This window comes from Canis lupus, chromosome 32 (assembly GCF_011100685.1).
Source record: "Canis lupus familiaris isolate Mischka breed German Shepherd chromosome 32, alternate assembly UU_Cfam_GSD_1.0, whole genome shotgun sequence".
NCBI lineage: Eukaryota > Metazoa > Chordata > Mammalia > Carnivora > Canidae > Canis > Canis lupus.
The window spans coordinates 35,435,849-35,462,759 of NC_049253.1; the positions used below are offsets into that span (position 1 = coordinate 35,435,849).

A 26,911-nucleotide genomic window follows, 5' to 3' on the forward strand; every position below is an offset into this window, starting at 1 on the left:
TGTATCCAACTGTGAGAGGGAGCATGGACTTAGAATAAATAACCAGAGTAAAAAAGGATGGTATATTCCAAGGTGTGGAGGCAAGAAAGATTAGAGTCTGTGTAGGGGAAAGCTGCACATTGTTTTGATGTTATGAGGGGGCAGGTGAGCATAGAGAAAAAGAAGCTTCCTAGGAAAAGAAACAGTAGGAAGGCTTTGAATAGCTTGAAGAGTTTGATAGCTTGAAGAGTTTGCAAAAGGTAGTAATCATGAACTTGAATAAGAGTAGTATACAATAAAAATGGCTTTGAATGATGATCATGCACTACTAAAAAGTTGGGTTTTTAAGATTTTATATATTTATTTGTGAGAGACACAGAGAGAGAGAGAGGCAGAGATACAGGCAGAGGGAGAAGCAGGCTTCCTGCAGGGAGCCTGATACAGGACTCAATTCCAGGCCCCCTCAGATCACGACCTGAGCCAAAGGCAGACACTCAACCCCCCAGCCACCCAGGTGCCCCCAAAAGATCGTGTCTTACTGTCAAAGCCTCCAGGGTATTTATATTTATATTTATATTTATATTTATATTTATATTTATATTTGCTTTGAGGTCCTCCTCTGTCAGGATTTCATCACTCTCAAGGAACAATAAAGCATCTAGAAAATCTTGGGTTCATTAAACTATAGCACTTTGATTACAAGGACCTATATTTTAGTAAAATGCCAGGTCATTGTTTGTTTCTATATCATACTATTATGATCCATTGTGATTGTACATTTTCAGTGGAAACTTCATTAGATTGACTATTTGGTAAACAACTCTTTAATAAAATAATCCCTGAAGCATCTAAATTTAAACAGTTATGTAAATATCTTCAGTCAATGAGCCTAGCTATCTTATTCTAACTCAAAACACTTAGGGTGATTTTCAAAAAGTCCGTTTCTCTATGAATATTTAAAAAGAAAAAGAAAATCTGTAATTCTCGCTAGCCTCGTTCCTCACAGAAAGGCTGAAATTATGGTAGGCCTGATTCCATTGTGTTTTGCTTAACTTTCAATTTAAGTTCAAAACCACTTTTTGATTAGCGCCTGAGAAAAAGAGGGCAACAGAGAAATTAATGAGCTTTGGCAAGTCCCTATTTCCAATTGCAAAGTCTTTGTTATGATTGGGAAGTACTTTATTTTGAATAATATGCATTCCTACTTAAAGTCTGGGGTTTTTGAAGATTGAAACTTGGAATTTAGTACCAAATCCTAGAAATTCCATTCCTTGCAAAAGGACCAGCAAGGATTATGTATATTCACAGCCAAATTCTAAAGTGTAAAAGAGAGTAAACATGTGCTTGTAAGAATAAGAGAATATATGCCATATTTAGCTTAGTTCTGAGTAAAACAAAAAGGGGGGGAAACAAAGGTCCTAAGAATGTAGGCAAAATCTAAGCATAAGTATGTCTTTAAAATAAACAGGCTTTGGTACTGTACTTACCTGGTGGAAGTATAATCAAAGAATTTTAAATTAAACCTTACACTTTTCTATTTCCAGATGTTAAGCAATATACTATGATGTCTGGGAAAGTGAATAGGAAACATACTTTTGGTATGTTGACAAGTTCAGGAGGGGAATGCCACGCTTATTATGCTACTGAGATGCTAAATCCTCTGAATAAGAACTTGTGGCTCTATTAAAATGGACTCAACACATTACCATATCCTAAGAAAGAAAAACATATGCTTGCACTAATAAGATAAGAGATTTGTGTCTGATGTTGCCCAAGTGCTTATTCAGTTTCTTTGGATTGCAGATGAGGACTATTGCTTAACGTCAGCCACGGAGAGTTCTTTTGTGCTTTGTAATAATGATGACATTGAATTTATTTAAGATATTTCTTGTGATGAGATTACTAGACTTCCACACTTTCTCAGTTGTTCCAAAGTGCTGAAGTTCTGGTTTCACAGCTTCCGTCTGGAGACACGATGTATAAATGTGCCATTACACCCGAGTTTTCTCCTTTCTTACTATATCTACCAGTGTATAAGAGGAAGGATCCAGAAGAGAGAAAGAACGAACTACTCCCAGGAGTGGGGTTGATGGGTGTCAACAGCTGGTAAGAGTTGAAAACTACTATTGTGCTATGGGATAGATGATAAACATCATAGCTACAACCATCTCCTTGGAACAGAAGGAAACTTGGACTCTTAATGGCTCTAAGTTTTTTCTAACAGTTTCACTGAAAATTCCCTCAACTTGTTTGACTGAATGGAAATCCAGCTCTACCCTAAAACACCGCTTCCCTTGAATTGCCAAACACTCAGAAAATGTCACATGGAAATAGAGCACTGTCAATGCAAAGTCACCAATTTCAAGTGCATACTCAGCACTGTCCCCACTGTCTTACTGTGTTTTTTCCTTCAATTCACTGATTTTCTACAATGGCTTTTCCTATTTTCTCATCTCTCTTTTATCCTACATCCTCCTGTCTCAAAGAAGATAATCTTAACTTCTACTCCACAAATGAAGTAAAAGTCATCAGATTAAATATCCTTTAGTCAAATATACAAGCCTACTCACACATCAATTCTTTCCTTATTCCCTGTTGCTTCAAAGGAAGAGATTTACCTCCTCTTAGACCTTCATTCCACACTAGTTCTCTCCTTCTGCCTGAGTAGTTAATTTTCTCCTACATATTCCCAGAGCAGTTTCTACTCCCCTCATTGTTATGACCGTCTCACATATAATAAGGTATAGGCAAGATGTCTCCTGTATGTTTTACTCCTTCATTTTTGTAAACTACTAGGTGAAAGGCACTACACTCAGTGTGAGGAATATAAACAACCTAAATCTTAGCACCCAAGTTTCAGAAAGGTCCTTTACAATATGAATATAACAACACAAGGTAAGATGATGTTTTTGAAGCACTATGCAAATCCTGAGCAGCTAAAAATCACTTCTACCAGGGAAATCCAACAAAAATTTTTTTTTGATCTGACAAAAATTTAATGTATAACATGGACTTTGTAGTAAATAGGAACTACTGAGACAGGGATATGGAGCACCAAATAAATGTCCATGTGAATGAAGCACATGTGCTAAAGTTTTGAGGTAAGAAAACACAGTATTGTCCAGGTAAATTTGATTACAGTGCAAGATGTGTGGAACAGTGGGAGAAATAATATGCTAAGTGAGAAGCTGACCAGGGGTGATTTGGCAACTTGAGTTCAAGTTTAATACATACTTTTTACACCTGAGTAAGATTCAGAAGATTTTTTACTTAAGATCAAACTTTCGCCTGCTCAAAATAAGAAATTCATCAATGTGGTTGATTTTTAATGAAAACTTGCTGGTACTTAATAAATTCAAATAATGAGGCACTGACTTGAAGATAAATAAATTCAGGCGATATTTCAGAAGAAAATAAAAAGTGACATCTTTAAAACCCCAGATACAAGGTGGAAACAGGCTGCCTCTCTGAGGAATATATTTAGCCCTCTAAAATACACAATGACCTCTATAGAATTCCTAAGAGCAGAGGCTTGATCTATTTTAAACCACTGTTTTTTTTCTAGCCTCTGAGGACGATGTCAGAGCTCATTAGATATTCAAGTATTTTGGGGTTTGTAATAACACAACCCCAGTTATAACTAAGCCAATACAGAAAAGGGGTTGGGGGGTGGGGGGAGATCACTAGACTTCACCAGCTTCTCTAGATTCAGAAGCATTAAAGGATGGGATGCCCATTCCATTAAGAGCTAGTTAACTCGTACTTGGCTCTGCTTTTCCAGGATATCAAACATTCTCTGATAACAGATAAATTAAGCACAATAATCACAATAAAAGACATTTTGATCCATCTCTCCCATTAGCTCTTACTCATCAAAACAAAGGTAAAACTGATTCACCCAGCAACAATATAACATAACCAGATCAGGCTCTGTGCTAAGTAGGCCCTAAAGGTACAAGACATAAAGCCTGGTCCTTTTTGTCTTCAAGGATTTTAAATTTTAGGGATGGGAGACCCAGAGAGCCTGGACTGGTAGGTGGTTGAGTGAAGGAAGAGATGAACTAGCAGATTTGGGGAAACAACTTTGGAAATAAATGAGGAAAATAAAATTTTATACAAGTTACACAACATGATATACAAGTTATACAACATGATAAAAATGTTTGCAAGATACAAAGTGGAACATGGGTGAAAAAAAATGATTCCATGCATGAATAAGAGACTTAAAGAATGCAAGCATGTTATGTTTTAAGAAATCAGAAAATAATTTTGTCTTCTCTACAAGAAGGGGGTAAAGTTGGATAAGTTCTATGATCTCATCTAGCTTCACAATTCTGTGATATGCTATCGAACATTCATGTTCTGTAAGAGTTTGGGTCTAACCTGAAGGAAGTCTGAGAAGAAAGAGGAAATAGTGGAGTTGTTACCCTCTAATGCACTTTGCTGAAAGAAAACACATTATCGTACTAAATTATTTTATATCCACAAATATCAGCATGCTTGGCAAGACTACCATGTTGTCACAGTGTGTCTGATTTCTTGTTTAAAAAAATAAAAGCCTGTTTCACATGTTTTTTTTTTTTTAAGATTTTATTTATTTGTGAGAGATAGAAGAGAGAGAGAGGCAGAGGGAGAACCAGGCTCCCTGATGTGGGGCTCAATCCCAGAACCCCAGGATCAACCTGAGCCAAAGGCAGATGCTCAACCACTGAGCCACCCAGGCACCCCACATCTTTTTTCTTGTTCAAAATTGTCCCCTTTCTTTCTACTCTCTGGATGACCACTCCCACCTACACACCTAGTACATCCATCTCTACATAGCAGTTTCACTTTGAAATGTAAAAACACGTAAGATAGATATTATTTTTAGGAAAATTCAGACATCACTAAAGCTAACCCTAGCCAAATAATCTGAACACCAAAAATATTACTATCTCAGAATCTATTTTTGAAAAAAAATTAAAAGCTTTTATAAACAGCCCCTACTACCATTTGCCAAAATGATGTTAACATTAGCCAAAGGAACACAAAAAATATTGATTTCGATAACAAAGAGTAAATATTTCTGGTGTTTCAGCAGTAAGTACTTTACATGCACACTTACTTTAATGGACATAACACAAATATGTACTTGTGTGACCATATTAAAGCATCTCCAGGCATTGTCTTTTCTATAATCATTAACATTTCTATCAGATTTGTTTTACCTTTCTCCTAAAACAACTTCTTTTCCATGTGCATTCAGAATATCTATCATATGCATATTCAAATAGACGATTGCTAGCCCACATTTTTATCTTTTCAAAATTATTACTGTCCTCAGAATTTCAAATTTCTTTGAGAATTTTCTCCCAGGGCACATCAGCATTAATGTCTCTGATTTGCATTCTAAAACATTGAGACAGAGGACATGATTGGCAGCAACACAACTGGAATGGCTGCGAGTGAGTCTGTGATAAAGTTTTAGTAAAGACCAAAACTTGAAAATGTATACATGCTTATCTATAATTGAATGCATTAATTGTAACTTAGGCCTCTGTTTATGATACCATGCATAATGAACTATGTTTCTTAATTTTTCCCCTTTCCATTTGCTATTTAGTTTATGAGTCAATTATTTGGATTTTTGAAGGTTTTTATAAAGGACTGATAATAAAAATTGATTGTAAAGTACTCTGAAAGCCTCTTCTGATAACTACTCTGGAGAGAAAAACAGGTCTGTACTTTCTGTTCCTTCATAATGTTTCCCAGTAGATTATGCATTCCAGAAAGAATGATATAAATTCCTAAATTTTCTTAAAATGTAGTTTAAGAATATTGTCCTTTACTTCAATCAAAAATCTAATATTTGCCTTGAATCATGACTACAACAATAGACTGTTGGCAATCATTTTGATTAAACTAAATCACTCTAAATTTCCAAATAATTACTAATACACAGGGGGGAATCTAATTTTTAATTTAAAAGAGACTAAAAATAGGGGGATCCCTCAGTGGCTCAGCGGTTCGGTGCCTGCATTCGACCCAGGGTGTGATCCTGGGGCCCAGGATCCAGTCCGCATCGGGGTCCCTGCATGGGGCCTACTTCTCCCTCTGTCTGTGTCTTTGCCTCCTTTTCTCTCTGTGTGTCTCATGAATAAATAAATAAATAAATAAAATCTTAAAAATAAATAAGACTAAAAATAACCTAAGTAATTTCAAAAATAAAATTTAAACTCCTATTGATTTCTGAAAGTTTGACCTGCATAAATATTCAAGAGCAAAGTATTATTTTTATAAAATACTTGTACATTTTCTATTATAGGCCTATATAATTTATCGACCATTATAGTATACATGATCACATAACTGACTTGTTCCTCCACGTGTTAATTGACCTTAATTAATAGCTTTTCTAGGCTAATAAAATTTTTATTTAAGTCTTTGGATACTGACAGAAAATAATAATTAGCCTTTTGTTAGGTCAAGAAAAACTAAGACAATTTTCCTGAGAAGCCGACATATAACAATATAGCACTGATTTAGATTTTAGGAAATCAAGGTCTAGTTATGTTTAATTGGGAACCATTCTCAAATCCTGTAACTCCTTTTTTTTTTTTTTTTTTTTGTCTAACGAGAGACTCTGGTAATAAATTACAGCTTCCTTCAAGTCATAGTTAAACAGCGAAGTTAATTGAGAGAAATGAGCTGCATAAAACAGAAACCATGTTTTCTACTTTTCACTTAAAGTCATAAGATCCTAAACCCATGAGGTCTGTATGCCTGACATTAGATGACCACTGTTTCCAATCATTGGTCAGGTTCTTGATCCAGAACCAATTGTCCTCATTGATACCCCAGTTTCTAACCTCTAAATTGCTGATGACATTTGTTATTCTTCAGTTTATAATCTAACTTTGCCTTTCTGCCGGATATCTCACCCTACTTTTCCAGGATGACCTTGACCATTGCTTCTGACCTGAATTTTTCTTCTAGGTTGCTTCATCTTTCTCTGAGTAATGCATTTAGCATGACTTCCTGTGGGTGGCGCTCCTGCCTGAATCTCCCCAGCCTGAAAGCAGGCTGCCTCTTTGCCCTGAAGAAAACAGCTTTACCTCCAGGCAAAGGAGGTATGGTGTGGTGGGAAGGGCATGAGGCCTGCCAGACAACTCCCACTGCAGCCTACCTGCGATTCCAACCCAGGATCATTAGTGTTGCTCCTTAAAATAACTTTGTTTTTAGAATCCATATCCTCCTAGCCACCACTCCTACATTCTCCTATTGAAATAATTGTTTTCCTCCATGATTATTGAGCTCAAGGTTTCTTTGATTTCAACAACTGTGTTGTAGCAGAGCACATGGTGCTTGGTAAGAAAGATTTTCATGATTCTTGTAATCTGTCTCCCTTTTATTCCGTTTTAGTACCAAGAAAGAAAGAAGTATTTACAAAAGTTTTCCTCCCACCAACAGCAAGCAATTGTACATGACCCAGAGGAGAGTGGCTCAGGACTGATGGTAACAAAAGTGATGGAAACTAACCAGAATGAGCAAACGCCAAAGGGACCCAGGGAACAGTATCAAGACTGATCCTCACCAGATGATTTGAATTCCTAAAGCCTAGGATGTACTGAGTTTTTGTTTCACTCTGGAGGCTGCTGTCCTTACACATGCCTTCTGAGCAGTAGATTTTAACAAGATTAAGCCTCTTGTTGCCTGAAAAAAAGAACACATTTATTGGTAAGTGAATCATCAAAAATACGTTTAATTAAATAAGTAAGCTACTTAACAGCAGTGCAGTACTTTCTGGAACCAAATGTTCCATGTTGATTTGGGATAAGGAGGAATGAGGAGCACCAAAGGAGAGGGCCCAGACCAGGTAGATGGCCCATGGCAGTGCAAGGACTAAGAAGAGGCCATAATAACCATGGGAGGATATGGTGGGAAGAAATCACCAATATAACTGATCGATGAACAAAGGAGGGGCAGAGCTTATTTTAACCAACTTGACCATTTGGGCCAGGTTTACAATTAATTTGTTCTGCAAATGTGCGTTCCTTGCAGAATAGAAGTAGCAACCATGGAAACATGCACGTAGGAGAATGTTTTATAAAGAATAGTCCCTATCCACTCCCAGGCCCACAGCCTCAAAGTTTTGCATGGCCCGGGAGTCCACTTTCCCTTCTTCTCTTGTTCCTGATGCACATGCTATGGACACCCAGTGTAAAGGTTTCATCTGGCTCTGACTCTGGCCCATCCACCCCATACACCTGCAGTGTGGAGGCCCTGTTAATAGGAAATTCTGGAATCCCAGCTAGCTAAAAGGAAGGGATCCAGGTCTGGGTGGCAGATTCTTTAAGCCATTTAACTCCTCAAACTGGGAGGGACAATAGTGCTATACACACGTGTCCATAATATTCATTTAGAGTGACTTTCATTTTAGTTCGAGACATGTACAAGACTTTACTAACACTATTTAGAAAAACAGGGAACATCTCAGCGAATGAGAGTATTGTCTTAAGTGTATAAATACTGGTAAAAATGGTGATCTCTTTGGAAGAAATGTCAAATGTGTTAACCTCTGCTCTCTGGATCACAGAAAAATCTAGTTTATAGCTTAAATATCATGTTTAATTTTACAGACAAAAAAAATTGAAATCGTTCCAATTTTAGTATATGTGCTGCCAAAGCGAGCATGAAAAAAAGTTAAATCCAATGAGGTTAGACATCTAGGTAGTATCTTGCATGTAGAATTAGCTTATAAATATTTATTGAATGACGAACTATTATCCCAAACCAGAGAAAGTGAAAGAGTCTTGATTCCCAGTGGGTTGTTTGGCAGTACTCATGTTTTCCCTTGTCGTATCCTACAAAGCATTAAAACGTAATCACAATCCTATAGGTCCAAAAGCCAATATGTGAAGGGAAGGGGAAAAATGAGAAGACTCCCCTCCCAATCACAGAAATGTGTTTTTGTGCACTTCTAGTTAAGGGAACTCTAGTGTCAGTTCTTTGCAAGAGTATAACAAGATGACCCTGGCAAGAAGGAAGCCATTCTAACTGTGTAAAAGTTTAGCTGTTTTAGCTTCTTTAGCCCAAATATAAAAAAAAAAAAAAAAAAATTGAAGTATATCCAAGTGTACCAATTCTAGAGAATTACTAAACAAAAATCTGGCCTACTATAACTTCCTAGGTATCTCAACAAATGGCCTATGCTGATTTTTACTTTACAGTATCAAATATTTTATCTAAACACAGTAGTTACTTGGGACAGAGGACTGGTTTCAGTAACTCTTTTATTAACAGCGCATTGTTTTTAAAAATAATACAACTACAGATCTCCTAAAAGCATGGAGTCATTCTCTACCAAACCAATGCTCCAAATGTAATTCCATCTGCTTGACACTTTGACATTTTAGGTCTGGAAAAGCCCAGGGTGAAAGATGGCAAAAAGGAGGGAAATTTTAGTACAGAAGTGAAACGGCTTGCTTAGAACAGAGCTTTAGGAAAGCAGAACACAAAACCACTGTGACTAATACATTTTTTCAGATTTATTAAGTAGAAAGGCTCAGAGGCAAAAGAGAGACGAGAGGCAAACACAGTTGGCTCTTGCACCAGCTCTTAGGATTCTGGAGTGATGCCTTAAGATTATTTTCATAGTCGGGCAAGAATGATAGGTTGTAAATGTATAACTCACTGGCAAGACAATACTTTCTGAAAATAGTATTTTCTACTGAGATATTATGAAAAAAATGGATATAAGGGTTACAGCAACTGTTTCTCTAGATAGGATGCACCTGTTTAAGAAAGAAAAACGTCTAAAGAATTTGTTCTCCAATTTCACATCCCTTGACCTTTGCAACCATTAACTTCACAATGCTAATAAGAGACAAACTCAAAGTTTAAATGAACCTGAACTTTGAAAGTATATTAAATGTTTATTCATTCAGACCGAATAAAGTTCCCTTCAAAAAACAGTCAAAAATGTTTCCTTATTTTGCACAAATATAATTGGAAAATTCTCATTGGATGGTCTAGATACTTAAAATTAAAAATGTCTGTTGCTTCAGAAATAATACTTTTTTGGCAACAATTTTATTGAATTTTAATTCACATAACATACAATTCACAAACCTAGAGTGTCTATAGCTCAGTGGTTTTAGTATATTAAGAGTTGTGCAACCAATCAACATGTTTCCGAGCATTATTATACCTCAAAAAAGAAACCATGTAGCCTTTAGTTATCACCCCACCCACCCAGACTCCTCTCCCAGTTGTAAGCAACCACAATTTTCTTTCTGTCTCTATATATTTGCCTGTTCTGAACATTTTATATGAATGGAATCTCATAATATGAGGTGAATTTTTGCTTAGCTTAATATTTTTATGTTCCATTTCTGTTATAGCTATATCAGTACTTTAAATTTCTGGCTGAATAATATTCCACTATATGGATTATATCACATTTTGTTTTTCCACTCATCAGTTGATGGACATTTGGGTTGTTTTCGCCCTTTGGCTACTATGAATAATGCTTTTATGAAAATTGGTGCACATATCTTTGCATGATTATGTTTTTATTGCTCTTGAATGTATACTAGGAGTGGAATTCTTGGGTAAAATGGTAACTACATGCTTAACTTTTTGAAGAACTGCCACATTGCTTCCCAAAATGTCTACACCAGTTGACATTCTCAACAGCCATATAATGAGGATCCTGATTTCTTTACATCTTTACCAAGACTTGTTATTGTTTGATTTTTTTTTTATTAGAGCTACCCTAGAGAATGTAAAGTGTATTTCAGCCTGGTTTTGATTTGCATTTCCCTGACAACTAATTACACTGTACATTTTTTTTCATGGGACTACTGGCCTCTGTATGACTTCTGTGGAGAAATGTCTATTAATATTCTTTGCCCATTTATTAAAAGGTTGCCTTTTTAGTATTGAATTATAGGAGTCCTTTCTGTATTCTAAATATTAGCCACTTATCAGATATATGATTTGCAAACAATTTCTCTCATTAATGAGTTGTCTTTTCACTCTTTTGATAGTATCCTCTGAAGTACAAAAACAATTAATTTTGGTAAAGTCTGTTTAATTTTTTTCTTTTGTTGCTTACGTTTTTGTTGTATAAGAAACCATTGCCAAATCCATGCTCATGAAGATTTATCTCTATACTTTCTTCTAAGAGCTTTAGAGTTTTAGCTTTTATATTTAGGTCTTTAATATATTTCAAATTAATTTTCGCATGCAATATTGAAGTAGTAGTCCAACTTCATTCCTTTCAGGGTGGAAATAAAGTTGATCTAGTGCCATTCAGCGAAGACTCTTTTTTTCTATGTTGAATGGTCTTGGACACTCTTGAAAAGCAATTAATCATAGCTATGTGGGTTGATTTCTAGACTTTCAATTCCATTCCGTGGATTTATAGGTTTATCTTTATGCCAATACTATGCCATCTTGATTACTGTTGTTTTGTAGTAAGTTTTAAATTGGGAAATGTAAGTCCTCCAACCTTGTTTTTCTTTTTCAAACTTGCTTTGGCTATTTTGGATACTTGGCATTTCTATATGCATCTCAGGATCAGTGTGTCAGTTTCTACAAAGAAGCCAGCTGGGATTGTGATAGGGATTATGTTGAATTTATAGATCTGTTTGGGGAATTTTGCTATCTTAGTAACATTAATTCCAATTCATGAACACAAAATATGTTTGTTTACTTAGATTATTCGTTTCTTTTAAAAAATATTTTGTAGTTTTCAGAGTATTTTGTTAAATTTATTCCTGAGCATTTTATTCTTTCTGATGGTTTTTTTAATTAAATTGTTTTATTTTTAAGATTTTTTAAAAAGATTTTATTTATCCATTTAGACAGAGAGCTCACAGGGGAAGGGGCACAGGGAGAGAGAATTCCAAGCAGATCCCACACTGACCAGAGCATTGCAGGGCTCAACTGTGTGACACCAACATCATAATCCATGCAGAAATCAAGAGCTGGACACCCAACTGACTGAGCCACCCAGGCACCCCAAAATTTTTTTCTTGATTTTCTTTTTGAATTGGTCATTGCAAGGGTATATAGTAGACTATAAACTCATATATACACACAATATATTGATTTTTATATATTGATCTTGTTGCCACAACCTGGCTAAATTTGTTCACAAGTTCTAGCAATTCCTTAGTGGATTCCTTAGTATTTTCTGTATTCAAATAGAAATCATTTTACTTCTTAGGAATTCTTCTTAAATGATAGTTTACAATATTTTAGCATTAAATGAAACAATTGAATGTATTATGTCCAGGTGTAAGAACTTAGACAATTATCTGGATTTTTCATTTTTATCAAAATCTGCTTTTAAAAAAAAATCTGCTTTTTACTAATATATGATGATCTCTGATAAAACATTTCTCCAATTTTTGTTTTCTATTCTTCAATATAAATTGCTTGAACAATTGTTTTTTTCTGGATACTTTACTTCTTCACAGTAAAAATATTGCCATTCTTCAAATATAGAAATGTAATACCACTTATTTTGAAAGGATTCTACTACTTAATCACAGGGTCCATAGTCTTTGATTCAATAAAATAAGACAAATTTCTTTATAAAATGATTTTACACAGAAATCAAAAGTACAGAAGAGCAATGTCATATCACTCACTGTACAGTACATTTGTATTAATATAAATAAGGCAATAGAACATCTGTCCACAAAAGACCAATGAAACTTTAAATATGTGTATCCCCCATATCTTAAAATGTAAATACTTGCCACTTAACAGTTACTTTTCCCTTCTAATTAGGAAACTGCTCCCGTGATCACTTTGCAGCACACTGAGTAAAAATAAAAACACAGCATCTGGCACAAGGCTGATAGCAAAGCAATAAAAATTAGTGAAGAATGATATAACAGATTCCATGAACACTGAGGCTTTCAGCATGGCTCTCTGACTTGGTGCAAAATCCATCTTTCATTCACGTATGGCTGTCTTCATTAGGATTATGTTTCTGAGGCACTCATTAAATGAACTCAGCTGATGGGTCAGAGTGTGTTACCACAGAGGGGACCAAGTTCAGGGGACAACCCACTGACCCTAGGATGTGGCCTCCAGGACCAAGGAATATTGCAAGGAGGGTGATCATGAAGTTCCCCTGAGAAAATAGTATCTCTTCTAAGGAGTCTTATCTGGACGTTAGAAGAGAGACAGAGACAGAGAGATGCCCTGCTTAAGGGAAAGTTAAAATCCCTCATCAGAAAGAAATAGATGAATCTGTGATATGTCAGCAGTATGCTAAGATTGTTTGTATTGTGTGCTTGTATAAAGAAAATATATATAATTGCAGGGAAAGTTTAAGCAATTCGTGTTCTAGTCTGGCTGGCTGTATTTCATATTTTTGACAATTCCCCACTCACATTTTTTAAGACAAAGGTTTAACTGTTATAAAAACAGTTATTGAATGTATATTAAAATTTGGCAGAGCTGATAGCCTGTGTTATCATTAATTCATAATAAAGCAAACCACAAGAATGCTTACTTACAAATGACTTATCCGAACATGCCCCCATAAAGTGTATTGAAATGCTGTTGATTTTCATCTCAGTGAAGCACTGGAGCATCCTTATTAGTAAAAAGGTAAGAAAATCAATCTAGAATTGAATCCAGAGCCTTAGCTGCTATCCAGAATGATCTGAATTTTAATCTTCATCAGACTTTTAATCTTAGATCCACCCTTTTGTGACTATGTCATTTTGAGTAAATCACAAAATCTCTTAAGCCTGTTTATCTTTAAGTGTAAGCTAAACATAATAAAGAGTACTTAGTTTATGAAGTACTTTAAAGGATGAGATGAAAAAATGCACAGAAAAATTTAGCACAGTGCTTGACACATAGTTCTCAAATAGACTTTCAATCTTTTGGTGGGGAGGAGCAGAGAGAGAATACCAAGTGGACTCTTCGCCCAGCCCAGAGCCCTACATAGGGGCTCTATCTTACAACCCTGAAATCGAGAACCTAACCAAAATCAAGAATTGAACACCCAATCAACGGAGCCACTCAGGCATCACAACTTTGAATCTTACTCCTGTTCTTAGCCTAATTATCTTAATTTGTATGTCTTATACTCACATTTAATTATAATTAAGGGCAGTAAGAATGCACTATGGTTGGGATGCCTGAATGGCTCAGCGGTTGAGCGTCTGCCTTTGGCTGAGGGCATGATCCTGGTCCCAGAATTGAGTCCCACATCCGGCTCCTTGCGAGGAGGCTGCTTCTCTCTCTGCCTCTCTGTGTGTCTGTCATGAATAAGTAAAATCTTTAAAAAAAAAAACTTAAAAAAAATTTTAAACATCTAAAAATCTTTTCTTAAAGATTTTTATTTTATTTATTTATTCATGGGAGACACACAGAGAGAGGCAGAGACAGAGGCAGAGGGAGAAGCAGGCTCCATGTAGAGAGTCCGATGTGGGACTCGATCCTGGAACTCCGGGATCACGCCCACTGAGCCACCCAGGTGTCCCTAAAGATCTAAAATTTTTACAAAAATTTGTTTTAATGTGGACTCAAATTTTTATTAATAGGGTTGATTTCAAAAGGTATGGAGACGTTGGCTAGGGGAGTCAAGTATTTCTCACCCATTTACCTATACTTCTGCATACCTATTGATCCACCCAACCTTTTTTTTCTCAGCTTGAAATTTCTCCCACATGAAATTTGTTTATATCCATATATGATAGAAGAAAAGAGAACAAGATGTATGATTGAGTGTCAGTAGGTATAAAATGGAATTTGCGAAGTCTCTTAGGTATTTAATTCCCTAAGTCTCATAAGAACCACAGAAATTATGTCATAAAGGAACTCTACCTGTCAAATTTTTAATATGTATTTGAAACACTTCACAACTCAAAGTTGAGAATTTACTTTGATATATACCCTTTGCATCTCTCTTGCTGAATAAAGCATTCACCTTATAAATACTCAGTAAGATTTGTAGGGGTTTCAGTTTGTTTTCAAAAAAGGACTATAACTGCCTTTGATTGTGGATAAATTCAATACTAATTCTTCTACTTAGGGTCTTTTTTGTTACTAGTTTTCTGTCACAAACTGTCTTCTACATGAGTAGTCTTCCTTTATCAACATGAAATAGCATTAGATTTATACATAATAGATTACATATAACATGTAATACATTATATATAATAGATTATATAATGGTTACATATATTATATATTACATAGTATATAACATGCATTTTAAATATACATGGAGATTGAAAAGGAGATAAAACATAGTTTACAATGTATTAAATAATTGTTATCAATACTTAAAATATATCAGCGAGAGCAAAATTATTTGATTTTTTAACTTTTTAACTTATTTGAGAGAGAGAGAGAGAACACAAGCAGGAAGGAGAGGAAGAAACAGAAACACCCCCCTCCCCCCCGCCCCAGCAGGGAGACTGATGCGGGGCCAGATTCTAGGATCCTGGGATCTTGACCTGAGCTGAAGACAGATGCTTAACCAACTGAGCCACCCAGGCGCCCCAGATTTTAAATAGCTATTATAACTGAAAAATATTCTTGCACAAGCCACAAAGACCCAAATGAGAGAGGTGCAGTATAGGCTCTGTTTACTAAATCACAATATCATTTTTCAATCCCATCTGCCAATTATGTAAAAGATTTTTTTAATATCTCAATTGGTTATTCTTTCATGCTAGTTAAAAAGTGCTGTACATCTTTAACTAGAGGAGGTCTTGTCTCCTCCAGTCCAATACCTTCCCATTTTACCATGTAGTCCTGGCCCACCTGACTACCTCCAAGACCATGTATCAGTGAAAGAGAAGGAAATGGCTTTTCTATTGAGGCTGCAAAAGTGTGCAGTGCAGGGGATGGTGGGGTATGTATATATGTGTGCACATGAGCATATCTGTTGTATTGATAGACACATATGTGTATCAAGGTTGGTTAAAAGCATATGAATGAAAACTGGCATTATTGGTTGACCTGTGTCTCGACAAAAATGAAAGTTTACATGAAAGTCTCAAATGAGCTTTTCTGATTTAATAATTCTTGGAGATATGTTAGAGTAAGGGGGAAAAAGGGAAAGAATGGGAGGGAGATACACAGGGGAAATAGAGATCTTTTATATATAGCAGAAAGAATAGTTATAGCATTAAAATGTAAAAAGGATAGAGTACAGGAGCAATAAAGGTAGAGGCCATATCTATCCTAAGTACTCCATTTAAAACCTATCCTTCTTTGATTTCCAAACCCAGCAGTTGAAACCAACCATGATGAATAGACCGTAGTAATTGTGTGATACGCTTCATATGATATCGCTCAGAATTGCATATGATCTGGAGCATCATTTATGGGAGGAAAGGACTGTGCTTCAGCCAAGCCCTTCTCGGCTTATAAGTTGGCTTCATAATAAAAAAAAAATCATGAAATCCAATGTAAGCACGTCTAACAGTAGTCTAAAAAAAGAAAAGGCAGCTTTTAAAAGGCAGTTAAAGAATCTTTTCAACTTTCTATGGCAAATTCCATTTCTTTTATCAAAACTTTACAGGTAACTTTACAGATTGCACCTGTGATTGCATTTGTGATTTTTTCAGTTGAAAGAGGTAAAGTGGACATTCTCAGTTCATAGTGTAAGGATAATTCTGGCAATTTCTGCATTTCCCTTAGAGCATCTGTCTTACTGAAAAGTGAAAGGTTAACTTTAATAAATGAAAAAGTCAAAGGAAAAAGACTCAAGGATTGAGATCTGTGGTACACTGATTATGTAGTCTCTTAATAACAAAATGTACAAATGTCCATTTTTCATTTAACAAAAGAAACTATGAGTAAAGCTTTTATCTTCAAGCTGGAGGAAAGCTTATTGGGTGGAAGAGATTAATAAACAAGTACAGAACATTTAAGTTATTCTACGTTCTTAGTGGCAAGGCAGGTGTCCAACATGGATTTTCTCACTATGACACCAAAGTTTATTCCATGACCTTCCCTACCTTCCCCTTATACAGAGGATTGTTGTAAAGGGCAGTGAGCCACTTGTGTGTGGGCCAAACAGACCCATCAAGGCTGTTAAGAGTTCCCAGTGGGAACAATGGCAGTGACCTTGCGATATATAGGGTCTCCCAAGTGTGACAGGTCTGATAACCCAGCTAAATGGCAGCGGTTATCTTCCAAACTTCGTTACACTGTGCTTTTAAGAGAATATCACTAACTTCCCTCATGGTATTTTCAGTTTTCCAGTATTCCAAACTTCAAGTATCTGCAACAATAATTCTGAACACAGGCCATGGCATTAGAGTCCTCTAAGGAACCACTGAAAATAAGGACCCCTGGTTTCCCACCTCAGAACAATGAAATAAGACTGGCTAGGATCCAGAGTGGGTTTTCCTAGGTGTGGTCTTAGCCGTCTGGGGTTTTTGTTGTTTGTTTCTGTGGTGTAAATCTCCTTGGAATGGCATTTTTTTAAGTGCCCCCAGGGATTCCAATGTGCAGCCAGGGTGGAGAATCACCTGGACTTCTGCCCTCCTGGTGCTTTTCATTGTCCTTAGGTATGACTATAATGGCAATGACAGACCAGTCACCGCTAAAATCTCAGGTCAAGAGATTTGGTTCCTTCCCTTTTGGTTCCTTTGAGAAAACTTGCTCTAGACCAGTGTTGCCACACTTTCCTGTTCATCAGAATCCCCTGAAGGACTTACTAAAATACATATTTCTAGGCCCCATGCCCAGAGTTTGATTCAGGAGGTCTGGGGTGAAACCAGAGAAAATGCATGCTGTCAAGATCTCAGGTGCTGCTGGTCCAAGGATCACACTTTGAGAACCACTTCACTGAGCAGTTGGTAAAAACCCACCAGGTTCCTTCCTCCATAGCAATCTTTCCCCACCAAAGGCAAGATTCTTTGGCAGCTAGCTTTCCCAAGTCTGCACCTGCTTCCCTTCTGATGGGTGCCTAACCTCTAGCAAACCAATTTGCCTCTCAGTAGCGTTAGGAAGCTTCTAGCAGATTTTACCAGCTGAACTCTGCCATTTGCTTTCAGTTCTTTTTTTTTTTTTTAAGATTTTATTTATTTATTCATGAAAGACACACAGAAGTGGAGACACAGGCCGAGGGAGAAGCAGGCTCCATGCAGGGAGCCCGACGTGGGACTCGATCCCGGGACTCCGGGATCACACCCTGAGCTGAAGGCAGGCGCCAAACCGCTGAGCCACCCAGGGATCCCCTGCTTTCAGTTCTTAAAGAACAACTCTCTTGTCCTCGAAACACTTCCAAGACATTTGAACCGAGTACATTTCTAAAGAAATGATATTTTCCCGTAAATGATGCACAACCGTAGTTAGACTACAAGGTCTTCTGAGCATGCCACGCAGACACGAGAGGGCACAAGTATCTTACATTTGCCTTCTCACATGGTGCAAATAAAAGGTAACCCCCTGCCCCCCCCCCCCCCCCAGGACTTTCCTCCTTGTGAATGCATGAATTCGAGGAACCTGCTGCTGGTAAATAGAAACTGATGCCCAAAGCCTAGAAACACCATGGTTAAACTTAAGTCAGAAAAAAGGAGGACATCTAAAAGTTAGAATAAAAAGGACAGCATTTACCAAAGCCTACCATGGGCCTGAGCATTTCACATCTTTAATTCACAAGATAGTAGTAATCCCTCCAAGTGATTCTTTTTTTTTTTTTTTTTTAAGCACAGAATCTATTAGGGACCTATGTAAGCCCAAATAATCACTCAGCATCAGAGAACAAGGCTTAGCCAGAAATATCATCCAAAAATCCCAGCCTGGAACTGCTTTTAAGATCCCACTGCTACCACTTCCGAGCATGAGCTGCAAGGTGAGCTGAGAAACCTTCAAGTGATTCTTATGCAGGCTAACATTTTGAGACCATTGGCCCAAGGAAATAAATATGTGAATGTTGGCATCTGGGAAGGAAAAATCACTTTGGGGTTTTCACAGGTCTGGGGGAGTCTCCCCTGAAAGAGAAACATGATGAGGGCAAGGAGGTAGCTGGGAACTTAGGGAGAATCACCCTGGGTGTGGGGGGGGAAGCAATGTACAAAGGAGAGATGAAGTCACCCACTTCAGGCAAGCCATCTGTGTGCCCTGTTGCCCTCTGTGAGTTATTTACACAGAAGATGTTTGCAGGGGGGGGCCCTTCTGGAGTGGGCGAAGAGGGACATTTCCACCATTCTGAATGTACCCAGGACTGCCTAAATGTCAAACATATACATGGATTTGTACGTGGAGTTAAGAATAAGTCAGGTTTGTGGGAGCGGTGGGTGTGACAAAGCAGGGGATGCAGGGAGGGTGCTGCCTGAGTCAGACCCATTCAGACTTAATTCTGATAGTCACTTCCTAGCTGGTGATCTCAGGCAAATTACTTAATCTAACTCAGGTTTTGTCCTTATCTATAAAAGGGGATAATCATACCTACCTCAGAGAATTGTTGTGAGGATTAAAAGAGATAATGACCTGCTTGGCACCCAGTAGGAACTCAATTGTCCAAAGGCAGCTGGCAGACCCAGCTCTCCCTCAGGCATAATGGAAGCAGTCCTACCTTTTTTCTTAAGTAGAAGCTTTTCTCCATGGGTTTTTGCTTTTCATTATCTGCTTTGTCTTATGTGAATAGAGATGACCAGAGAGAAAGAGCACGTCCTCCCCTGAGAGTAGGTGGGAGCTGGTGACATATCAGCTTCTTCTCTTATCCCCACTCCCCAACCTTTCCAGTCTTTTCCCTCCAGCTCGGGTCGAGGTGGGGGTGGGGGTGGGAGTGGGTATGGTGCCACAGGCATGTTTATATACTCCTCCAACACTCAGCCAGCTCTGCTTGGAGAATCAGTCTTAATTACTCACCTACTAGCATAACTCAGCACATCTGTGTTTTAAATAGAACTATCCTATATAGAACTTAATTTCTCTGTTTCATATTTGGCCTCAAAACGGTGAAACGGACTGACTATTCAGGAGAAAGGAATTTAGGTCTCATTTTTCCCCCTCAACCCAATTTTGGATTTGTGAATTTTAAAAGTAAATACTTATAAGGCACGGATGAATTCTGCATGCCAGCTACCTGTCAAGTGCAGCAAGAAGTCAGCCAGCTACTGCATTAGGTCTTGGTTTAAAGCCACTCTAAATGATTTATTGTTTTTAAATTATTTATGTGGCATTATTCCTTTCTTGTAAAATGCAAAAGTGCTGTCAGGAACAGCACAGCAGCAAGGTTATGAATGGTACTACAAGTAAATCAAGGTAATTAGAGGCTTCAAGTTGCAAATACTGACAAGTTCTCTACCAGCTACCACTTCACTGAAGATAATAAAATTTGCATGATTTCCTGACATTATACTCACACATATTTTCACTGCATGCTCACTGTAATTACTCAGGGCATGATCTCACGCTCATGGCAAGCAGAACTCTCACTGAACCCAGCTGTGTGACTATTATAGATGCTTAGAAATGAAGCGGATGGAATTAAGGGAAGAGTTCCCTACATAGCTTTAGGGATCTGTGATGTATCAACTGAATTTTGACAGCTACAAAAAAAGGAAAATATTCTCAACTACTCCTAACTTGTAATCAGGTCAAATTATAGTGAGACTAAACTAGCTCAAAGGCAGGATTTGAATTTTTGTGACTATTGATTTCTCCAATTTGTTTTCTATTTCTTTGATGTAATAAAAACAAGCCAAAGGTTATTTTAATCCCTGATATGACAGGACATCTAGGCATAACTCTGGGTGTAATGATGGAAAGAAAACTTCCGTGTTTTGCATCAAGGGTCAGAAAGGGATTTGAAGATCCCATGGGCGCCTCTAAGAGCATAGGGTAATTAAAGCAGGTCAATTCAATATCTGGACTCCATGGCTAGCCTCTCATTTTGTCATGCTATTCTTCAGTGCTTGAAGAATCTCTCGTATATGCCAGCACATGAATTCATGTACTCTCCCTGAGTAGGCTCTGAGAAGCAAATGTACATCTGACCATTTGCTCTTTCCAAACCCTATAGCACCCCCACAGCTATCTCTATAGAGAAGGAAAAATTTAGGTTTTGAACTGTGTAATACGTAACAGAGTTCCAAGAATGAATATGCTGTACAAACCAAAGCTTGGAATACAGGGAAAAAAAAAAAAACAAACCCGATTTGGTTCTCAGCTTTGCCTTGTGATCTGAGGAGATTGATATAATCCCTCAGCCTCAATTTCATCAACCTGCAAAGGAGAAAATTACTCACATGAAGCAGTTGTGGGGGGCTACAGAAATAATGTGAGAGCACTGGGCCTCTAAGAAGTAATGCTCAATTATAAAAGAAAAGATAAAATGAATTATTCAGAAGTGTCTATCCTATTTCATAGATTGTTTTATTAAGTCCACATAGAATAGAAAGCCCTACTATGGAAAGTTAGTGTTAGAGTTAAAAGAAAGCCAGCAAAAGCAAGAAAAGGAACTTTTTTTCCAGATTTTAATAACACTCTTTCAGACGTGAAAAGGAGAATTTTGGAATGAGCCATCTCTCCCCACACCATGGAAAGCAGCTAGTGGTATAACAATAAAAGCAGCCTTAGTTGAGACAATCAGATCTTAGACTTTGGAAGTCATTACTTCAGAGCACAGTACTCTGAAACCCAAAGGTGTCTACTGGTAAATCTTTAAAGTCATGAAATCTGTGAAGGATTCCCATATCCTCACCTGGCTCTGGTCAAAGTTCCAACCAGAGGTACTGATCTTACCTCCTATAGAACAGTTACAATGCAGGCATCTGCTTTCTTTGCATGTATACGTTAGGGAGGGGGGTCACTTTTGTAATGGCAAGCTATATGAACTTGTAGTAACATATATGCAATCTTTAGAAAAGTAGAATAAAAGTCCATTGTAAATAGTTTGTGTTAATTACCCTAAAAGATTACATCAAACTCTGCGGTAGGTTTACTCATCTTTAATTATATCCATTTTTAGACCAGTAGTAACTTATGAGATTTCTGGAATGTGTTTAGTAATCCACTGAGGAGACTGACTCAGAGTCACAGAAGAAAGATATTCAGTATGTCCAATTGCCGTGACTGTTGACTTCTATCATTTGTTACCCACACTTAACATGAATAGGGAATGCATCAGAAGTACATAGTTCAATTAGCACAATAGCAAGCATGAAGCTATTATGGAGATGTGACATATTTTGTGTTGAGTCACATGAGTGGTCATAACTTCTGCTAAAAATATGCGTGTCATTTTTCTTAAAGTGCCCTTTCCTTTGCCCCCTACTGTATTTTAAAGGCAAAACAGACCATCTTTTGTAGAACTCATCAGTTTGCTCATTTTGTTGTTGTTGTTGATAACAATAGTGTTCTCATTTCTTCAACACAAGATATGTGGACAATTAGTCCTATCGGCTCTCCCAGAGACAAGATCACGAGTTTTCCGAATGAGTACCTCACTATGGGGTGTGTGGCTTATCACTGCAATATTTAAGCACATCTCAAGGGCGTTCCTTTGAGGGCTATATCATGGTTTTCCACTTCTGTAAGATTTTGAACAAAAGACATAAATTCTAGTTTACAACGTAGCAGCTGGTCAATCAATATGTTTACAACTAGTAAGTTTTACATATTTTGTAAAAGCTTAGATTTGGATGGTGCCTTGGAAGCAACTTAATCCAACTTGCTGTATCTTAGTATATACATATATGTATTTGCCTTGTTTTTTTTTTTTTTGTCACGTTCATGTTTTAGCTGTTAGATTTTTTTTTTATCCCCTTCTTTTCAGTTGGAAAGAATTCACTGTCAGAATAAAAGAATCTTAAAAGAGAAATGAGCTTATATATCAGTAGGTTAATGAGAGCTACACTAGGATACGTGATCTATTTTGAGAGTGAAGTTGAAAACAATATTTAAATCTAGTTGGAATTTAAAGGTTTTACTTATCTTTACACTGGAATAATCTCATCAGCTCTTACTCCAGAACGGAATAATGTTAAAGGAACCTTTGACAGCTGGCCTATAGCAGCAGAGGAAATAAAGAAATATTTGTTAATTTTTGTATTCACCCCATTAACCATCTTGAGTGAACTAGCCATATCTTACTGGCATCTTCTCTTCCTCTCTCAGTAGTCTATAACTGTTAGATTGTTCATTCTTGGGTACACATCTTCAAAAGTTTCAAGAACTATGTGTTCTTAGAAAAGTTCTTTTTCTTATTCCTCTTTACCTGCTAGGAAAGCTTGCAGAAGTCTCCGGAGTTTTGGTGGAAGAACAGAGTTCTCCATGATACCATTTATAGTCTGAACAAAGGGCAGCTCTAAATGTGGCCAATTTGGAAAGTGGACTGAAGGAGAAGCAGTAGAAAACCCAACTGTGATGGTTAATTTGATCTGTAAAATTGACTGGGCTAAGGGATGCCCAGATAACTGATAATACATTATTTCTGAGTGTGTCTGTGAGAGTCTTTCTGGAAGAGAGTAGCATTTGAATCAGTAGACTGAGTAAAGAAGACAACCCTCCCCAGGTGGATGGGCATCATACAATCCATCAAGGCCCAGATAGAACAAAGAGGTGGAGAGAGCATCAATTCAATTTCTCTGAGCTGGGGCAGTCATCTTCTGCTTGTGGATGGCAGATTATGGGACTTAGCCTTCATAACTTCATGAGTCAATTCCTATAATAAATCTTTTAAATGGATAAGGATAGAGATAGAGATATATCTCTATAAATATAAATATCCTATTGGTTATTTCTCTGGAGAACCCTGACTAATACACCTGCTCACTTTACTGAGAACTTTAGAAATCATTAAGTTAAGCCTCATTAACATGTTCAAGCCCTTTTAGTTAATTCATGGCAGGGCTAATGTCAGGTCACAGACTCCCATCTGCCAGTCTCAGTTCTTCCCATCACAGAACAGTACACACAAATGGCTCCCAGTTTTGGAGAACTTACACAGGAAGTGAGATAATATACATGGAACAACCAAAGGAAGAATTAAGACTTCCTTAGTCATTTTTACAGATCTGCACATAGTACATGTTTGAAAAATACTATCTCACATAAAATGCATGGCTCCTTAAAACAATAATAAAATGGTCTTTTATATATTAAGCTACTTTACCTGGTTACTGACCTATATGATTTGAAACTGGTATTATTTAATAATGAATGTTCATTTGACCTACAAAACGAAATAAAGCATGGAGCTCAAGCAGTTGTTGACTCAATGTATTGAAGCCAGTAATAAGTATATACCATTGAAAATTTTAATCCATACTGCATTGTTAGCAGCAGACAGTGGACCTAAATTAGCTAAGTCATATCCTTATTTCTTTTTGCCAAGGCAAATATCACCACAAAAAGACAACCTACTTTGAACATAATCAGATTAAAGATGGTTGCTGATGCTAAAAATAAGGATTAATATCAAAAGGTACAAGACAGGGACTCCTGGGTGAGTCAGGGGTCGAGCCTTCAGCTCAGGGCTCGATCCTGGAGTCCCAGGATGGAGTCCCGGGATCAAGGCCCACATTGGGCTCCCTGTGGGGAGGCTGCTTCTCCCTCTGCCTGTGTCTCTGCTTCTCTCTCTGTGTCTCTCATGAATAAATAAGTAAAATCTTAAAAAAAAAAAAAAAAAAAAAAACGAAGCTACAAGACAGAAGTGTGCCTGGCACAGTAAATATGAACACAATGTGACTCACCCACAATGTCTCAATCTTTTGCTTCATCTGCAAAATAAGATTTTCTAATTCTAATTTTCTGTAAGGATAAAAGTGTCGTTTCTGATGTAACCCAACATATGCATTTCTAAAAATTGCTGCAATATGCAGAATTGTGCAATAAAAATCACAGGACCCATGAGAAACTCGGATTGGGGGTAAAGCACTCAAAACTTCATGAGACATACATAAAAGAGGATAGAAACTGAATAAAAATGAGAGTAGAGTTCACACATAGTACATGGTTAAGAAACATTAAATACTATAATGAATGCAGCATTTTACTTTTAAAAGGGTCTTATTTTTGCTTGTACTTAAGCTTCCAGTGTGTTCTGTATAAGAGAAAGAGAAGAAAGATAGAAAAAAAGTGAGGCAAAACTTTTATCATAAAAGAGATGAAGGAAAACAATAGAGAAAAGAGAGGAAGAGCAAGAAAAAGGCAGAGAAGAAAGAGGAGGAAATCAAAAGGAGGAAGAGAGGGAGCAGGCCATGGGTAGAGTTGTAGCTTGTGAGTCATTGTCAAGTGGTTTGTGTCAGTCTGCCATTTGTTTTCTCACAGATCTAGAGTCTGAAAGAGCTAGATCAAGGCTCTGGCAGATATGGTTTGTGGAGAAACTTTCTTCCTGGCTTACATACTGTCAAAAACGGACCCCTGTGCCCAGGAGCCAAAATATGCAACATGAAGACAGAGTTCGTGGATGAAGAAGGAAGATCCTTTATTGCTTTGCTGGGTAAAGGAAGCTGCAGCAGGCTAAGGCCTTCAAAAACACTGCAAACCTGCCCCAGGAGCTGGGGGGTTATAGGCCAATACTGGATCTAGCCGGTTTTGACAGGAATTGTGTAGGTGCTGCCAGCCTCCATAGTTAGTTGTTTTCAGGGTGGCATGGGGTTCCTGAAACAAAAGGCTAAGATGGGAGGAGAGGAGGTTTATGGAAGAAAGGACAAAGGTTACTTAGTTTAAAATTGAGCCTGGCCAAAGCATCCATGCAGCCATGTTGATTTTTGTTCAGATTTATACTTTAAAGCAATTTCATTCAGAGAAGTGTCTTCTTCATGTTGTCCTCACGTGGCCTTTTTCCTCTGCGTATTTGTAAGGAGAAAGAGTGAGCTCTGTTGGCTCTGCCTCTTCTCATAAGGATACTGGTCCTATCAGATTAGGGCTCCACTCTTATGCCCTCATTTAACCTTAATTATCCCCTTGAAGGCTCTATCTCCAAATACAATCACCTTGGGAGTTAAGCCTTTGACATATGAATGTAAGGAGGAAACACAATTCAGTCCCATAACAGGATTAAAAGAGGGCTATCTGAAATCAGGTGGAAAGTCATAAAACAAGATGAAGACAGTGTGGCTCACTGACATGAGGTATGTATAGTATATATAGTGTATTTCTATGCAGTCTGGCTCAGCTGAAATGCCTAGTATTTTTCATAGATGAATTGTATGTAAGCAAATGTCAACTTCACATCATGCGCAAATTGTTCTCTTGTATATTAATTGCATTGGAACAAACTAGTGTTTTTCAAAACAAGCATTATAGCAGGCTTGACTGTATTCATTCATTCTATCAACCTTGAGTGCTTCTATGTGCTAGGCGCATTGCTTGGTCCAAAGAAGCTAGTGAATATGTTAAACAAGATGAGTTCCCCTAAGGTGCTTACATTCTTCAGGGGGGAGACTTCAATATTGTGATTTCTAAGAAATATAGACTTGTGGCTCGCAGCCCTCCACAACCCTTGAAATTTCATGAGCTATAAGAGCAATGGGAGCATTTTTTGTCATAACATTTAATCAATTGTCCTCAGTTTCTGAAATCACCTCAGAGCCATAAAGGCATAATGAATGTCTTGTTGTTCACAACAGTTTATGTTAGCGAGGTGACTTTTGGAAAACACTGAACGATAGGAGCTGGCTACTAGAAGAACCAAACATAACTAGAGAGTTGGAACTCTCAGTTCTACTCGGTGATTTCCAAGAAGGGGAAAGGGACTAGGGAGTCAAACAATCCCCAGTGGCCAAAGAGTTAATCAGTAATGCCTATATAATGAAGCCTCCATAGAAACCCCAAAAGGAGAGGGTTTGATTCGCTTCCGTATTGGTGAACCAGAACACTTCCATGTACCTTGCGCTGGACCCCAAACTCCAGAACAGAAGCTCCATTTTACTTGGAACCTCACCTATGTATCTCTTCATCTGGCTGTTGATTTGCACACTTTCAAATCCTTTGTAATAAA

General features: G+C 37.4%; 1 long non-coding RNA gene across 4 annotated transcripts; it reads left to right on the plus strand.

Annotated features, from left to right (window-relative positions):
* The first annotated feature begins 1,708 nt into the window (after positions 1–1,708).
* On the plus strand, positions 1,709–26,911 carry LOC111093662. Of its 4 annotated transcripts, XR_005382919.1 has the most exons (5): positions 1,709–2,085; positions 5,582–5,695; positions 6,955–7,695; positions 18,667–18,811; positions 23,190–24,151. It is a non-coding gene; the product is annotated as an uncharacterized LOC111093662 (long non-coding RNA). The 4 variants fall into 4 exon arrangements; XR_005382918.1 differs by lacking the exons at positions 1,709–2,085; positions 5,582–5,695 and having other exon boundaries at positions 6,106–7,088; positions 7,381–7,695; XR_005382917.1 differs by lacking the exons at positions 1,709–2,085; positions 5,582–5,695; positions 23,190–24,151 and adding an exon at positions 25,237–26,911 and having other exon boundaries at positions 6,096–7,695.